The sequence below is a fragment of the Mesoplodon mirus genome, assembly GCF_964341445.2.
Source record: "Mesoplodon mirus genome assembly, chromosome: 2".
Taxonomy (NCBI): domain Eukaryota; kingdom Metazoa; phylum Chordata; class Mammalia; order Artiodactyla; family Ziphiidae; genus Mesoplodon; species Mesoplodon mirus.
The window spans coordinates 93,563,473-93,582,329 of record NC_138977.1 but is presented as its reverse complement, the minus strand read 5'-3'; the positions used below and the strand labels follow the sequence as shown (position 1 = coordinate 93,582,329).

Below are 18,857 nucleotides of genomic sequence, written 5' to 3'. Positions count from 1 at the left end.
AAACTATGGGAAGCAGTTCTAAGAGGGAAGTTTATAGCTATACAAGTGTACCTCAAGAAACAAGAAAAATCTCAAATAAACAATCTAACCTTAAACCTAAAAGAACTAGAGAAAGAAGAGCAAACAAAACCCAAAGTTAGCAGAAGGAAAGAAATCATAAAGATCAGAGAAGAAATAAATGAAATAGAAACAAAGAAAACAATGGCAAAGATCAATAAAACTAGAAGCTGGTTCTTTGAGAAGATAAACAAAATTGATAAACCATTAGCCAGACTCATCAAGAAAAAGAGGGAGAGGACTCAAATCAATAAAATTAGAAATGGAAAAGGAGAAGTTACAACAGACACCACAGAAATACAAAGCATCCTAAGAGACTCCTACAAACAACTCTATGCCAATAAAATGGACAACCTGGAAGAAATGGACAAATTCTTAGAAAGGTATAACCTTCCAAAACTGAACCAGGAAGAAATAGAAAATATGAACAGACCAATCACAAGTGATGAAATGGAAACTGTGATTAAAAATCTTCCAACAGGGGCTTCCCTGGTGGCGTAGTGGTTGAGAGTCCGCCTGCTGATGCAGGGGACACGAGTTCGTGCCCCGGTCTGGGAAGATCCCACGTGCCGCGGAGTGGCTAGGCCCGTGAGCCATGGCCGCTGAGCCTGCGTGTCCAGAGCCTGTGCTCCGCAATGGGAGAGGCCACAACAGTGAGAGGCCCAGGTACCACAAAAAAAAAAAAAGAAAGAAAGAAAAATCTTCCAACAAACAAAAGTCCAGGACCAGATGGCTTTACAGGTGAATTCTATCAAACATTTAGAGAAGAGCTAACACCCATACTTCTCAAACTCTTCCAAAAAATTGCAGAGGAAGGAACACTCCCAAACTCATTCTATGAGGCCACCATCACCCTGATACCAAAACCAGACAAATATACTACAAAAACAAGAAAATTACAGACCAATATCACTGATGAATATAGATGCAAAAATCCTCAACAAAATACTAGCAAACAGAATCCAACAACACATTAAAAGGATCATACACCATGATCAAGTGGGATTTATCCCAGGGATGCAAGGATTCTTCAATATATGCAAATCAATCAATGTGATACACCATATTAACAAACTGAAGAATAAAAACCATATGAACATCTCAATAGATGCAGAAAAAGCTTTTGACAAAATTCAACACCCATTTATGATAAAAACTCTCCAGAAAGTGGGCATAGAGGGAAACTACCTCAACATAATAAAGGCCATATATGACAAACCCACAGCAAACATCATTCTGAATGGTGAAAAACTGAAAGCATTTTCTCTAAGATCAGGAACAAGACAAGGATGTCCACTCTCATCACTATTATTCAACATAGTTTTGCAAGTCCTAGCCACGGCAATCAGAGAAGAAAAAGAAATAAAAGGAATACAAATTGGAAAAGAAGAAGTAAAACTGTCACTCTTTGCAGATGACATGATACTATACATACAGAATCCTAAAAATGCCACCAGAAAACTACTAGAGCTAATCAATGAATTTGGTGAAGTTGCAGGATACAAAATTAATGCACAGAAATCTCTTGCATTTCTATACACTAATGATGAAAAATCTGAAAGAGAAATTAAGGAAACACTCCCATTTACCACTGCAACAAAAAGAATAAAATACCTAGGAATAAGCCTACCTAGGGAGACAAAAGACCTGTATGCAGAAAAGTATAAGACACTGATGAAAGAAATCAAAGATGATACCAACAGATGGAGAGATATACCATGTTCTTGAATTAGAAGAATCAATATTGTGAAAATGACTATACTACCCAAAGCAATCTACAGATTCAATGCAATCCATATCAAATTACCAATGGCATTTTTTATGGAACTAGAACAAATCATCTTAAAATTTGTATGGAGACACAAAAGACCCCGAATAGCCAAAGCAGTCTTGAGGGAAAAAAACAGAGCTGGAGGAATCAGACTCCCTGACTTCAGACTATACTACAAAGCTACAGTAAACAAGACAATATGGTACTGACACAAAAACAGAAACACAGATCAATGGAACAAGATAGAAAGCCCAGAGATAAACCCACACACCTATGGTCAACTAATCTATGACAAAGGAGGCAAGGATATACAATGGAGAAAAGACAGTCTTTTCAATAAGTGGTGCTGGGAAAACTGGACAGCTACGTGTAAAAGAATGAAATTAGAATACTCCCTAACACCATACACAAAAATAAACTCAAAATGGATTCGAGACCTAAATGTAAGACTGGACACTATAAAACTCGTAGAGGAAAACATAGGAAGAACACTCTTTGACATAAATCACAGCAAGATCTTTTTTGATCCACCTCCTAGAGTAGTGGAAATAAAAACAGAAATAAACAAATGGGACCTAATGAAACTTAAAAGCTTTTGTGCAGCAAAGGAAACCATAAACAAGATAAAAAGACAACCCTTAGAATGGGAGAAAATATTTGCAAACGAATCAACGGACAAAGGATTAATCTCTAAAATATATAAACAGCTCAAGCAGCTCAATATTAAAGAAACAAACAACCCAATCCCAAAATGGGCAGAAGACCTAAATAGACAGTTCTCCAAAGAAGACATACAGGTGGCCAAGAAGCACATGAAAAGCTGCTCAACATCACTAATTATTAGAGAAATGCAAATCAAAACTACAATGAGGTATCACCTCACACCAATTTGAATGGGCATCATCAGAAAATCTACAAACAACAAATGCTGGAGAGGGTGTGGAGAAAAGGGAACCCTCTTGCACTGTTGGTGGGAATGTAAATTGATACAGCCACTATGGAGAACAGTATGGAGGTTCCTTAAAAAACTAAAAATAGAATTACCATATGATCCAGCAATACCTCTACTGGGCATATACCAGAGAAAACCATAATTCAAAAAGACACATGCACCCCAATGTTTGTTGCAGCACTATTTACAATAGCCAGGTCATGGAAGCAACCTAAATGCCCATCGACAGACAAATGGATAAAGAAGTTGTGGTACATATATACAATGGAATATTACTCAGCCATAAAAAGGAACGAAATTGAGTCATTTGTACAGTCGTGGATGGATCTAGAGACTGTCACACAGAGTGAAGTAAGTCAGAAAGAGAAAAATAAATATCGTACATTTATGCATATATGTGGAACCTAGAAAAATGGTACAGATGAACCAGTTTGCAGGGCAGAAGTTGAGACACAGATGTAGAGAACAAACGTATGGACAACAAGGGGGGAAAGCGGCAGGGGGTGGAGATGGGGTGTGATGAATTGGGTGATTGGGATTGACATGTATACACTGATGTGTATAAAATTGACGACTAATAAGAACCTGCTGTATATAAAAAAAAACTAAAAAACAAACAAACAAACGAAATCTTTATTGAGACGCAATTCCAATACCATAAAATTCACCCTTTTGAAGGGTACATTTAAATGATTTTTAGTATATTCACAAAATTGGGCAACCATCACTGTCACCTAAGTTTAGAAGATTTTTATAACCCCAAAGAAACCACGTACCCATCAGCAGTCACCCCCACCCTACCATGCACCTGAGAACCACTAATCTTTCTGTCTCTGTGGATTTGCCTGTTTGGAACATTTCATATAAATGGAATCATATAATAGGTGGTATTTTTTTATTTGGCTTCTTTCACTTAACGTATTGTTTTCAAAGTTTATCCATGTTATACCATGTATCAGGATTTCATTCTTTTCTATTCCCAAATAATATTCCATTGTATGGATATGCACCACGTTGTATTTATCCATTCATCTTTTGATGGACATTTGGATGGTTTCCACTTTGGGTCTATTATGAATAATGTTGCTGTGAACATTTGTATACTAGTTTTTGTGTGGACATATATTTTCATTCCTCTTGGGTATATACCTAGGAGTGGAATTGCTGGGTCATATGGCAATACTATGTTTAACATTTTGAGGAGCTGTCAAAGTGTTTTCCAAAGTGGCTGCATCATTTTACATTACCAGCAATGTATGAGGGTTCCAATTTCTCCACATCCTCACCAACACGTATTGTCTGTCTTTTTTATTATAGCCTTCCTAATGGGTGTGAAGTGATCAGGTCAGAACCTATGTCCCAGGGAGGGGATTCAGAGGGAAAGGTAGATTATATGGGCAGAGATCCTCCCTGGGGAGTGAGGGGTTCAAGCCACATATTGGGTGCCCCTGTCCTGAGGTCCAACACAGGGGAGACGAGCTCCCTTGGCTGGTTGGAGGGCCAGGGGGACTACCAGGAGGGCTATGGGAAGCCTGGACTCTTCTCAGGAGGAGTAGGTACATTGAAATGCAAAAACCCTAATCTCGTATTTTGCAGTCTGTTTCAACCTTATTAGTCAAATGGTTTATTTGTGGATTCCTTAGGATTTTCTATATACAAGATCATGGTATCTGAAAATAGATAGCTTTTATTTCTTCCTTTCCAAAATTGATGCCTTTTATTTCTTTTTCTTGCCTAACTGTCCTAGCTATAACCTATGGTATAGTACAGTACAGTGTTGAATAGCCATTCTTGTCTTTTTCCTGATCTCAAGGGGAACACATTCATTCTTTCACCATTTAGTATAATATTAGCTGTGGATTTTCATAGGTGTCCTTTATCAAGTTGAAGAAATTCCTTTCCATTCCCAGTTTTGAGTGTTTTTATCATGTAAGGGTGTTGGATTTTGTCAAATGCTTTTTTCTACATCAACTGTGATGATCATGTGGTTCTTGTCTTTTTTTATTAACATGGTGTGTTATATTGATTGATTCTTGTATATAAAACGAACCTTATACTCCTGGCTTAGATCCCATTTGGTCATGGTGTAGAATCCTTTTTTATATGTTGTTGGATTCAGTTTGCTAGTATTTTGCCTGGGATTTTTTATGTCTTTATTCATAAGAGCTATTGGTCCGTAGTTTTCTTTTGTGTGTGACGTTTTGGTGTTAGGGTAACACTGGCCTCACACAATGAGTTGGAAAGTTTCCTCCTATTCTATTCGTGTCACACTCATTCTTGTGTGAAAGTCTCTGCTCATGCCATTCCTGATCTGAAACACCCGTGCCTTGCCTCTCAGCACTCCAAGTCCTGTCCCTTGTTGGGAGACAGCTCAAGTTCTCCTCATTCCTGAGCCCCTTCCTATCTGCTCCAGCCCCACAGTGAGCTCACCCTCCGTGGAGCCCCTTCGATTCTCACCATGCTTACAGCTGGCGCTTACTGTAAAGTGCTGTAGCTATTCCTAATCACAGTAAATGCCAGGTGTTAGGCAGAAATTGGAAGTAGGACAAGTGGTGTCCCAATAAGTAGCAGAGCCTCCATCAGGCAGCTGAAGGCAGGAAGACACCTGAGCCTGGTGACCCAGGACCAGCAGGACAACTCAGGGCCATATGACTAGCTCCCTAGTATGGCCGCAACAGAACACAGAGGCAGAATAGCAGCAATGCACTCATTACTGCTTGAATAGTGGCTCAGCAACTTACTAGCAAGTCATTCTCTAGCCCTAGTTTTCTCATCTTTGAAATGGGAATAATAATGTCAATCTCAGAGTCACGGTAAATATTACAGGAATTCACCTATGCAACACACATTGTATTAAGTTTAATATGTGGTAGCTTTAATATACACCAATGGATATTCTCTGTGAAACAAAAATTTGTGGTTAAATCTTGGAAATGCTGCAAACTACATCCCTCTTCTTGGAAATTCCCAGGGCACACTGGCATAGTAAAAGATCTTAAAAGTCCCACGTAAAGAATCCTATTTAATTCATTTTGGTCCAGGATTTCCCAGATCTCTTTGTTAAACTGACTCTCTCCTCCTTTCAAATTTAACATCTATTTAACACACTTTGGGAAACACAATATTAGCTGTATTTAGTTACTAAAGGAAGTCACATTCAATTGTTAAAAACTGATCACGTTTTACTGTTTTGCTTTTCCCATAGGCATGTATAATTTAAAAGTAGTAGCCTAGGAGAAATAAAGGCTTCTAACCTAGAGAGAACAGAATGCTTTGAAACCCAAAGGCAATGAGAAATTTCAGGCAGAAGGAGATCAATAAAGAGCTATTTTGGGCCATGGAGACATTTCTAGAATTACAGATTCTTAGAGTTTTATAGCATGTTAAAGTTCAGCTCCTTTAAATTCTCACCTAGTGCAGAAATTGCCCTTCATCAGTTCCAATGCCCCTGGCACATCCCCAGCCTCCTCATTTTTAAGCAGCTCTAGTAATTAAGAAATTTTCCCTCACACTGGGCTGAAATCTGCCTCCTTGGAACCTCCACCAGAGATCATGTTAATGGAATTTTGACTTTTGTGCTTTAGTGAGAGCTGCGCATTTTGGAAATAGCAAATAAAAGGCACAGACATTTTTTGAATCCTTACGCAATGTGAAGTAACATATCTGTTAATTGAACAGTGAACTGAAAATAAGAATTGTTGGAAGCAACATTTTTCACTTTCTCCATCTGTAAATAGGGTGAATAATCAGAAGTTCAGCTATACTGTAAGTGATGCATGTAATATTTACTTTGTGGGTGGAATTATTTTTCAATTGGAAGTTTCTGAGTAGAAAGAGGGAATATATATTTTCATCAACTTCTATTTTCCTATTTTTAAAATTTTAAAAACATTTAAAGAGCCTTTTTTAAACTCATCATCTCAAGTTTATCCTTCTAGCTTCCTGTATTATACAAATAAGTATTAAATAATTAAAATATAGCATATGTCTCATAAATATAGGTTTATCAATAAGAACAGGTAACATTACCTACATTTAATGGAAATGTAGCTGTTTGATCCAATGTAGATTTCCCCAAGGCAAATCTTAAAATCTTTAAATTTTAAAACTTAAAACCTTAAGGAAAACCCCAAGGGGTAAACAGAATACCACTTAAATGGGAAGAGAACAAGGGTCTAGGGTCTTCTAAGAGTCTAATAAAATTCAGCAAGAAATCAGAGACTTGAGAAAACCATAACCTGCTATAAAAAGGACAAGTTGTGCTTTCATAGGACACTCCTTCCAAAGGAGAACTTTCCAGACTTGATCTCAGATTTTGCATTAAACTGCTGCTTGGTCACATTTTAGTATCTGTACCTCATTCTGATGCTGTGAAGCAAAAAGGTTCACACTCCTGTTTTGCAAGGGAAGAAACCAAAGTAACGTCAAACCTGATTCGTGCTGGACAATACTCAATTCTATATTGATACTGACATACCAACAATTGGGTTAGTTTGGTGCTGGCTGTGTTCTCCTTTCAGTGAAATTGTTCTCTTTGGTTAAATTCAATAGTTTCCTTAATAAAGACAATGGAAAACCAATATAGGCCTGTGGAGGAAAAGAGTCAGCATTACTTAGGGCTAACAAATGCTGTTGTGGGCACTGTAATGCTTAATGTGCATGGCTTGCCTGAGGATTCTGTAACCTGGGCTCAACTGTAGTTGACAACACTATACTCACAGACAGACCACCGAGGCTGTTTTTGTCTTTGTCCTTCAAACACAGTGAGAATATCACAGGTTACATCATCTATGCCTTCGACACGTACTAGGGCAACTTAATGCAGTAACAGTCATTCATAGGAAACACTTTCTGAGTGCCTAAGGTGAGGCTGAATAAAACCTGGTCCCTGGCTTCATAGAACCGGCAGCTGAGAGAGACAGACTAGCCTATCAATCATTTCCAGAGAAAGTAACAAGTTCTTTGCGGGAGCCAGGCAGTCAAGGGCAAACAAATCAGAGCGGGTAGTGGGAAAGGGCTTCTCAGAGGAGCTGACTTCTGAGCTGTCAGTAGCAGAACGTAACTATCTCTGACTTCAATTCCCAGCACTCAGGTGAGAAAGTACCTCCTTACCCTGCTTGTCTGAGTTCTTGACACGGTAACAGCCAGATGTAGTGCCTGTGCTCTAAGAGGAAGAGAGAGAGAAAAGAGGAAAGAGCAACGAGAAGGAGAGAGAGAGAAGAAGGACGACGAGAGGGAGACGGGAGGGGAGGAGAGAGAGAACAAGAAGCAGAAACTAGGGCTTCCCTGGTGGCGCAGTGGTTGAGAGTCCGCCTGCCGATACAGGGGACACGGGTTCGTGCCCCGGTCCGGGAGGATCCCACATGCCGCGGAGCGGCTGGGCCCGTGAGCCATGGCCGCTGAGCCTGAGCTCCGCAACGGGAGAGGCCACAGCAGTGAGAGGCCCGCATACCGCAAAAAAAAAAAAAAAAAAAAGCAGAAACTAAAAGCCCCATTGTAGGCCGGTTTTGAAAGTTGCTAGACATGGCCAGGGGGGATGAAGGGTGACACCCTGTGCCCCAGCAGTTTGCATCCTCAACGCAGGTGTAAAACCTAATGTACGAACCACCCTTCCTCCTTGCCAGGCAATGGGACAGGGGAACATGGTCTCCTCCAACCCAAGGAGCTTGGGTTGAGCCAAGGCAGTGAGCTGCTGCCTTCCTCCCCCCGTGAGGGCAGCAAGATGAAGGCGCACATCTCTATGCTGTCCCACAAAGTGAGGCCAGACACGTATGCTAATTCCCCGAGGTAACGTCTCCGCACAGAGCGCACCACGCACCGCAGTCCTCCACCTTCCCAGAAGTGGAGCCCATGAGGATGCCGCTCTGTCTCCTTCGGGATCCCACTCCCCACCCCGGAACTCCGCTGAAGGTCAGAAAAAACAGTGCGAGTGATTACCTCAGGCTGTCCTCCAGGGTCTCCTCGTCCGAAGAGAAGGTCCCATTGCTGACACTCGGGGGAGAGCGACACTTGCGCCCTGCAGACGCCTCCCGGGCCGTCGGCGTGCCTTTCTTTTTCCTTTTGCCAAACAACTTCTTCAAAGGCTGGAATTTGCCTCCCTTCTTCTTGTCTGTGGATTACAAGATAAACACACGCTGCAGTTTGACAGCACCTAGAGCGAATTACCACCGGGCTGCGAGCCCGGGGCAAAGGGCGGCCCGGCTGTTGGAGCCAAGAGCCACCTGGCCGCAAGCCAACGCCGTCGTTGGGCAGCCGGTGCGTGCAGCAGCCGCAGCAGCGGGCGAGGCGGGCCCCGGGCATGGGTCCTACGCCCCCCCCCCACCCCCCGGCTCTCGACAAGCGCCCGCGGGCACCACGAAGGGCTTCCAAGCTTCATGGTGGTCGGCAGGGCATCCATCCCCTGCACGTGCCACCCAAAGCTGCTGCCTGCTTTCTTTTAACAAAGCAGATGGCCAGGGCCCCTTTCCACGAAAGAAGCTGAGAAAAACACCTATGTCAGACAGGTGGTTAAAAGATTTATATATCTAAGTATGTGACTTACATATATATATCATCTCCCCTGAGAATCACTCTCTTTCAGCCTTTGTTAGGTAACAGAAGATAACTGCTAACTCATGGCATAAGCTTTGTCCCCAATTCCCTCCATCCCCATGTATTTCCAGTTTATTCCTCTTGTCTCCTTTTAAGATCTACTATGAAGAGCCCCCAGAGGAGCTGCTATGAACATCTTTCCATATATTACTCGATCCAGTCAGGACCCAGGGTCACTGCCAGCACTTTCTACAGATATTTTAGGTAATACCTTTCAGTTCTGCTCCTTCAGATACAAGTCCCTCCAAATTACTCCATTCCTACCCCAGAAAAGAAAGTGTAAATCAGCCTCTACTAGGAGAAGTATCTTCTCAATTCTTTCCTTTTCTTTAAGAAGCTTAAAGAGTCATTTATCCAGTGGTCAACCTTTTTTTAAAATTATTTAACCCTTACTATGCACGACTGCTCTAAGACCTTTACAGATATTAACTCAGTTATCTTCAAAACAACCCTGGGAAGTAGATATTACTAACATCCCTATTTCACAGATGAGGAACCTGAGGCCCAGAGAGATGAAATTACTTGTGTGTGTCATGGGAGACATGTCTTAGAAGGTGAAGTCAGGAGCTTTGAGAGAAAAGGAGAGATGAACACTCACAATGTGTATAGAAAAGTACTTGCACAAAACACACAGGTACGAGCCCGCAGCTGGGTATCAGAGCCCCCAGATCTCTGCTGGCCAGAGTCTACAAAGAGATCTGGGTATAAAAATGAGGTTAATGATGTTCAAGGTAGTCATCTCATTTCCTCTGGTGATCTGCAGTTCTGGCCTTACTAAGAGTTCACAGAAAATCTGACGTGAGGAAGCAGAAAGTATAATCACCAATTACAGAAAGATAACAGTCTGGGGCTTCCCTGGTGGCGCAGTGGTTGAGAGTCCGCCTGCCGATTCAGGGGACACGGGTTCGTGCCCCGGTCCGGGAAGATCCCACATGCCGTGGAGCGGCTGGGCCCGTGAGCCATGGCCGCTGAGCCTGTGCGTCCGGAGCCTGTGCTCCACAGGCGGGAGAGGCCACAACAGTGAGAGGCCCGCGTACGGCAAAAAAAAAAAAAAAAAAAAAAAAAAGATAACAGTCTGGAATCCTTAGTATAAATACAAACACACCTTCAAACTTCATCGGTCCCTTAAATAACATACTGTATCACCCTTAAAAGGAAAGGAGATTTACAACATAGCAGATGCCCCCATACATAAGGCACTGTGCTAGGCATGTAGTCCTCAGAATTAAATTATTTAAAAGACAAGGAAATGTGCAATATAATTGAGATCATATCATTTAAAAATGGTAAAAAAAAAAAAACAAAATTGGAGGGTTTAATTTCAGAATGTCTGTATGTTTTCAAGTTGTTATTTATTCAGGAGTATAGGCCAGAGATTTTCATGAAACCTACTTTTGGTTCCCATCAGTAAAATCTCCAAAGGCTAACATAAAAAATTATAATCAGTAGTTTTTGAAGACCACCACAGAATATTAGTGAAATGTTAGAAGAATTGATTCTATATAAAATGAGTCAATTTAAAAAATTTAAATTAAAAGAATTCTATAAGGTGCCACAAGTATCATTACATTACTATAGAATTGGTCTTTGGCACTGCCTGATGAAATAAGTGAGTACTTTCTCTACAACTGTCAAAGGCTCAAAATATGTAAGTGACATCTGATTTCTAAGTTTGACAGCATCATGGTAAATGGTCAAACAGTAACTTATGCTACATTTCACTTATTTCTGAGGTAAAATTCTTTTTTTTTCCTTTTATATCAATTGCTTTTTTCCCACTGTAGAAATACCTAACCCCAAATTCTCTAATCAGAAATATTCTAAAAGACCATAGCAAAATTCTAAAAGTATCAGTTATGATAACATCATTACCTCCAGCCTGGGCCCACAAATTTAGCTTTTAAGCTAAGTAGAGAATTTTAGAATGTTAGAATTTATTGATGGGGGGAAAAAAGTCATCTTTTTCTCTAAAATCAAGGTGGATTTGGTGGGGTTCAGTTGAGCTGGAACCAAGAGAGTTAACTATAATTAAAGGCAAATTAAATTACAGTTTCTTGCATGGGTATTTAACTGATGGGTGACTTGGTCTACATGGTCAGCCAAGAAGGCTGATGAGGGCCTTTGTAATGCTCGGCGTCTTTTTTTTTTTTAATTGGGGTATATTTGATTTACAATGTTGTGTTAGTTTCTGCTGTACAGCAAAGTGAATCTGCTATGCAAATACATATATCCACTCTTTTTTAGATTCTTTTCCCATATAGGCCATTGCAGAGTATTAAGTAGAGTTCCCTGTGCTATACAGTCGGTCCTTATTAGTTATCTGTTTTATGTATAGTAGTGTGTATGTGTCAATCCCAATCTTCCAATTTATCCCTCCCCCCATTACCCCCTGGTAATCATAAGTTTATTTTCTACATCTGTAACTCTATTTCGGTTTTGTAGATAAGTTCATTTGTAGCCTTTTTTTTACATTCCACATATAAGCGATATCATATGATATTTGTCTTTCTCTGACTTACTTCACTCAGTATGAGAATCTCTAGGTCCATCCATGTTGCTGCAAGTGGCATTATTTTGTTCTTTTTTATGGCTGAGTAATGCCTCAGTCTTTTTTTTTTTTTTTTTTTTTTTTTTTGTCTGCCTTGAGTCTTTGTTGCTGCGCGTGGGCTTTTCTCTAGTTGCGGTGAGCGGGGGCTACTCTTCATTGCAGTGCGCGGGCTTGTCCTGTTGCAGAGCACGGGCTCTAGGCGTGTGGGCTTCAGTAGTTGTGGCACATGGGCTCAGTAGTTGTGGCTCATGGGCTGTAGAGCGCAGGTTCAGTACTTGTGCATGGGCTTAGTTGCTCCACAGCATGTGGGATCTTCCCGGACCAGGGCTTGAACCCATGTCCCCTGCATTAGCAGGCGGATGCTTAACCACTGCACCACCAGGGAAGTCCTGCCTCAAGTGTCTTGAATGGGGGCAGCCACCAGATAAAATATTTGCTGCACTGGTCATACTGGGGGGGGGCAGGGAAGAAAGTGAACAGACAGTCTGGGAGAGGACACCAGGGTGTGGAAGCCTCAGCTCGGAGAACTTGGTGGGCTTCATGCGAGTACAGAATGGCCTCCTTCAGGTGACCTATCTGTAGAGCTGGCCATTTGAGGACTGCTTGTAATCCAGGCAGCCTAGCACTTTGTGCTGCATGTTATATGGGCAATCACTTGGCATGAGTCCACACACATCATCCTGGAAGACGTGTCAAAGTCCAGATGTCAGATAGCGCCCGCCCTTCTCATAAATTACTTGGGAAAGGCTGCTTCATCAATGCCTTACTTATTACCCGGAAGGTAAAAGAACAGTAAAACCTACCTGAACTCTCCATCCAACAAACAATCCTCTTACCATGAGAAATAGAAAGATTCTAAGTCCTAAGAGCACCAATCTTTCTTCGGAGGAGTCAGAACACAGAAGCTTTTGTTAGAAGTCTGCTTCAAAGTCTTAGTGTTTGGTGACATCTCAGTTATAAAAAAAAAAATTTCCCCCATTCTCATTTCCTAAATTATACATTCCTGTCAGAAATATCTTTACATTTTAAATAAAATTTAAAAGTTTATTTTTATGATTATTTTATTACTGACTGTGGCAATTAATTATTTTTCCAGGATTAACTTTAGAAAAAACTCAGTAATTGCAACGAGGTCCACCCAACATTCGGACAGCAAACTGTGACTTAGCAACATTAATAGGGAATAACATTTTATAAATCAGGGAAGGAGTTATACTCTTATTTACTTGATTCCCCAATTTTCTTCTCAATGTTTAGGTCTAAGCTCTTTTATATCAAAAAAGTGAGTACTAAGAAGCAGCCCAGGTCTCCTCCGAGTCTCGCTCTTCTAGACCCCGCTTCGCCGCACATTTAAGATGCCTCGTGGAAGCCGAAGCCGCACTTCCAGCGTGGCCCCTCCGGCCAGCCGGGCACCTCAGATGAGAACTGCACCCAGGCCAGCGCCCGCCGCTCAGCCACCCGCAGTGGCTTCACCATCTGCTGTTGGCTCCCCTGCTGCTGCTTCCCAGCAGCCAGGTCTGATGGCCCAGATGGCAGCCACTGCAGCCGGCGTGGCTGTGGGTTCTGCCGTCGGCCACACTCTGGGTCATGCCCTCCCTGGTGGCTTCAGTGGAGGAAGTAATGCTGAGCCCTCAAGGCTTGACATCACTCACCAGGAGCCTCGGGGAACCTAGCCTGCACAGCAGCAGCAGAGTGGCCCATGCTTTTTTGAGATGAAACAGTTTTTGGAGTGTGCCCAGAACCAGGGTGACCTTAAATTGTGTGCAGGTTTCAGCGAGGTGCTGAAAACAGTGCAGATTGGCGAACGGGTTAGCTTCATCAAGAAGTTCCAGTCGGAGGTATGAAAAATCATCTCTCATGACTACGTTGGTTTAGCATTAAAAATATAATTGATAGTGAAGATATAAAGTGTGAAGCCACCAGTTAAACCTCTCCTTGATCATTAATAGCTTTTGTGCTTCAGGATTGCAGTGGAAGAGGGTATTCTCACCATATAGAAGCTCACGGAGATGGTATTAAGTTTGGGGCTGGGTGCGTGTTTGTGTGGCCTCTTAAACATGCTTTTGTTTGTGAATTAATTAGAATAAAGTGATTTTCTTTCCAAAAAAAAAAAAAAGCAAGTACCTAAATTTTATGAAGCACTCGCAATTCTATGCTACAACCACCATTATGAAAACTTGAGCATGTGTCTGCACATAGCCACTCGATAAACTATTTTATGATCAGTTTATGATTTTGGGGCTGTAATAACTGTCTGTCTCCCCGGAATCAACTGGATTAGGTGCATGGTCATCAACAGCAGCTATTTTTCTTGACAAATAACACCAATTGTCATTGTGAATATATTTGTACAGATGGGGCCTAAAAGATCAAAGCAATTTTCACAATGCAGTAAAACAGAGCTCTTCTGCAATGCTATTAATATTCCAAAATACAACGGTCATATAGAAGGAGTATGGCTTCGCAAAGTATTCTCTAACATTAAAGTATTTAGAATGGCATTTTAGAAGTTTACAACAGAAATTTACTTTTGTTGGCTGGTTGGGACAGTGGGGAGAGAAGGGGAGGGAGAAGAAAGAAATGTTATTTCTACTAAATTTGTTTTTTTAATGACTGCAGCTCTAGTTAGGGGTTAAGTATGTAGGCCCCAGAGGTGAGAGCAGTTGGCCTGAATCCTGATCCCATGTCTTACTAGCTATGAAACATCTGCTTACCAGCCTCTGTGGAAATTGACCATCTTAAATGGTAAGATTGAGTTTATAGGAGAAAAAACAGTGGGTATCACATTTTCTTAATATTTCAGCATTTCTCTGCCATAATTTTTCACATGAAAGAACCTATATCTGCACATACACTGCTTCAGGGATCACAGTAATTTTCATTCTTTAAGTACTGAATTGAATTAATTTATTTTCATCATCCAATAATTACTTTAGGGAATTTGTTTTCATTTTAAAAAATACTCAGTATCCATTATTTCATGGATATAATTACATACCATTTGATGGCTGCATCATCATAATTGCTAGTTTATATAGAAGATTCTAAAAATTAAAAATCACTGGGCAAGTCAAGCAAATCTGATTCATTTTCCATTTGTCATAAGAATGCACTTCTTACATTTTCATTTCTAAACCTAAAATAATAAAAGCATACAATTTCTCTGCATTGGATTTATATGCTACACTTCCAAATGAGAAACAGAATTTCCTCTCATAGTTCATCTGGAGCATCATAAACGTCTTAGTCTGGAGTTTCTCAGAATGTGCTCTGTGGGTCAGTACCAGGTTCTTATTCAAAGACCAGTACATTTGAGAATCCACGTAAAACAAAGTTAAACATGCTTCTTTACTATGGGACCTTTCAGAGTCTTTAATATGCTGATAGCATTATTGTGCTCCAGAAGAGCAGAGAATATGCAGTGCTGCCCAAACTTGACTTTCTGGACATCTATGATGACTAGTGTTCCTCTGAACACACTCAGGGAAACAATGTCTTCACTATTTCTTTCAAATACCTTTTAGTTTCTTTAGGTATCATATATTTTATACACACTAAATTCCTCCCCTAAATTCCGGAGCACACTGCTCAGTAAACATGAGTTTACATTACTAGACTGTATGTCTAGCAATCTTTTTTAACTGAACAGTTTCTTCTCTAAAGTATTCTGATGTTCCAGGGCTAAGAAAAGCACTGCAAAATTCCTCTTAAATTAGTAAAATTATAGGATTCAGGCAACTGCCGTGTACCATGTCCTAACACAATGCCTCACACAAAACAGACACTCAGTATACAGATGGACTGTTCCCTATTCCCTTAGAGCTAGACATGCTTTAGAAATCAGAAGTTTTCAGATTGTAGACAGGCATATTTAAACCCCAGTGGGGTCTGTGACAGCGCTTTACAATCAAATGCAGTGTTTCTGGAAAACATTTATATTCACCTTACTTTTTGCTAACAAATGAATTTGCGCCAAACTTACAAAGAACCTTTGGGAGTTTGAAAATACAGATAAAGAAAGGGTGGTGATCTCTTTAGGCAGCACCGTCAGCCCTGTAATCACACTTGTTCTGAAAATGCAAGCTTGTTCCAATGTGATTGACATATGTTATCCCATCCACGAGAAACACTGAGTGCGGAAAACTGCACTCAGCTGAATTGAGGTGTGTAGGAACACACAAACGCCCCCCACACATACACCTCAAATGTCTACCAGTTCCCGCAGATTGCCACCTGTGTTATGAGATAAACCCAAGCACATGTTGTATTACAGCTTTCTGTCCAATTTTGGGAAAAAAACCCTTCCACAGCCTCACGATAACTCACAAATTGCAGCCTTCCGATGCTCTAGTCCACAAGAAAACTTTGTCTTTTTCAAGGTAAAGTACATTGGAGTATTGTTTTAGTTCATCATCATTTAACATGTGTAACACTGTGCTACAATTTTTATTAAGTGCCTACCCTTTTAAATAAGTCACAATTTTTTGTGTTGTGCTGCTATCCCATTTTCCCATTAGCCCTTGGTTTTCACTTTGTGATTCTGCAGAGCTCACTGATTTTCAGCAATACATATGTCATGTTATAGCAAAACTGACTGTACATGCTAAGCAGAACCTACTGAAATAGGTTTGTACTGTACTTACTAGGTCTAAGCAAGGATCAATCGTTTCTTTGGCCCTTTGTTTCTCCAAACCACATTAATTGTTCATTTTTCTGGTTTTTCCCACTGGACTACCTCAGAACCCCATTTTACATGTTTCACAACAATTCACAAGAGAAACCAACTAATACTGAGAAGCAGTAACAGAGGCAGATACGATTTTTCATGTGAAGTCTCAGTGTTTGGCCACATTTCTCCCACATGCTAGAAGACGTGTGGGTGGTGGTTCTTTTCACTGCCAATTTCTGCCACTTGAGTTTCAGAGGGTGCTGTGAATCAATGCCCGACTCTGAGCAGAGAATACTGGCAGGGGAGCTGCCTGATACCTTGCCCTGCATATTTGGTGCAGCAGCCAACTACCTCAACAAAGGCTACCTCTACGCAAGGGCTGAACACCTTAAATTCACTTCAATTCAACACATACTGTTGAACACCCAGCACCTGTGGGATCGGTGCGGGGCCCAGCTGGAAGCACTAATGGGTAAAACAAAAGCTTTAGGGATATCTGAGGCTGTATCAGTCAGGGTTTAATCAGAGAAACAGAACCAGCAGGAGGTGTTTTTGCACGGGCATGTGTGCATGTGCATAAGTATGTGCATGTGTGTGTTTGTGTGTGTGTATAAAATACATTAAGAGATTTATTGCAAGAAATTGGCTTATGCCAGGTGGAGGCTGGCTAAGCAAGTTTGAAACCCATAGGGCAAGTCCTCAGGAAGGGCAGGTTGGAACTTGCTGCTGGTTCACAGGTGGAATTTCTTCTCCCAGGGAAGCCTCAGTCCTGTTTTTAAGGCTTTTCAATTTATAGACTCAGGCCCACCCAGATTATGCTGTATAATCTCCCTTGCTTAAAGTCAACTGATTATGGACTTTAATTACATACAAAACATCTGCACAGCAACAGCTCAATTAAACAATATTTGTGTTTGATTAAATAACTAGGGAGTATAGCCTAGTCAAGCTGACGCAGCAAGATGATCTCACACTCCACCCTCTGTCAACTTGGCACTTGTGCTCAGCTCCTCAAACCATGCTTCATTTCCACATAAATCCAATAACAAAGTCATACTTCCACTGACATGATACAACTATCCTACGTACATCTGAAAACACACTAACCCGTTCCCCAGAAGAAGATGTGAAGTCCTTGGGTGATGCTCACACTTCTCCTGTAACTTATGAGACATAGAGTTATTATTAATACATCTTATGTTAGATGATTAGGAGATAAGAAAAACATATTTGGTTAATATATATACACAAACATATTCATAACAAAATAAGGAAGAAATACTCATAGCTATCATGGGTTGTTTCTGCAATGGTCATGTGGTTGTACCTGGTCTTTATAGCTATCTTCTTCCACTACCCATTCCACATTTCTTTTGCTCTCGGCAAGGACCTCAGCTGGTTGTGGTTCTTTGCCTGGTGAGTTGACTCAAACCTGCATTCCTGAAGAACTTGGTCCATTAGCTGTCCTGAACTGGGTTGTTGTAGTTTTTGATTACTGCACAGGACATGGGAATGCTAGTATGCCCTAAGGGACCTCCTCTATTTCAGAAAAACTCTTCCTTACCTCCATTATATAGTAGCAGCAATTTTCCCTTGGTAATCAGAATCAATCACTCCAGCTCATACAGCAACCCTCTTCCTTGCCTGTTGATTGAGAGGCATGAGGAACCCAAAGGAGCCATGTGAGAGTCTCAATAACTAGTTCAGGTGAATCATTGTTGTGCCTCCTAGTGGAAGCATTCCACCTATTGGAACTAAGAACTCTAGACAAGCAGAACCTAAGGTCAAGGGAACAGAAAGAAAAATTTTCCTACTGGATCACTAGAGGTAAAAGAAAATGGAGTCACTCCCATTTCCACCCACTGATTCCTGGACCAATAAGCCTGGCTATGAGGGAAACAGCACCATATATTGGATACTGACTTAGGACATATACTGCATCCGAGAGGACATTCATTGTCCCAGCCCCACCAAGTATTGCTACCTCACTGGCACTGTAACTGAGTCTTCTAAAGGCTGTCCCACCACTATATCAAGCCAGCTGCTACAGGATGATGGGGAACATGGCAAGACTAGTGAATTCCATGAGCATGGGCTTATCAAGTTCCTTGATCAGAAGTGATGCCATGTGACCTACCATTATAGTAGATGAGATAGTATGTAACCGCATGGATGATAGTTTTGACAGAAGCATTGCATGCAGAGGAGGCAAAGCTGTATCCAGAATATCTGTTCTAGTAAGAACAAAGTGCTGCTCCTTCCATGATGG

The 18,857-nt window shown here is 41.1% G+C and overlaps 1 protein-coding gene and 1 pseudogene across 5 annotated transcripts in view; one reads left to right on the top strand and one right to left on the bottom strand.

Moving 5' to 3' along the window:
* The window catches only part of CRACD (capping protein inhibiting regulator of actin dynamics), a 316,726-nt gene that overhangs the window by 92,345 nt on the left and 205,524 nt on the right, over positions 1-18,857 (bottom strand). For all 4 annotated transcript variants that reach the window (XM_082609280.1, XM_082609281.1, XM_082609279.1 and 1 more), the window contains one exon: positions 8,718-8,889. The gene's annotated coding sequence lies outside the window, so the exon portion shown is untranslated. The remainder of the gene's footprint in view (positions 1-8,717; positions 8,890-18,857) is intronic.
* Positions 13,230-13,973, top strand: LOC309792722 (coiled-coil-helix-coiled-coil-helix domain-containing protein 2-like; annotated as a pseudogene). Its single transcript has one exon. The product of its transcript is annotated as a coiled-coil-helix-coiled-coil-helix domain-containing protein 2-like (transcript).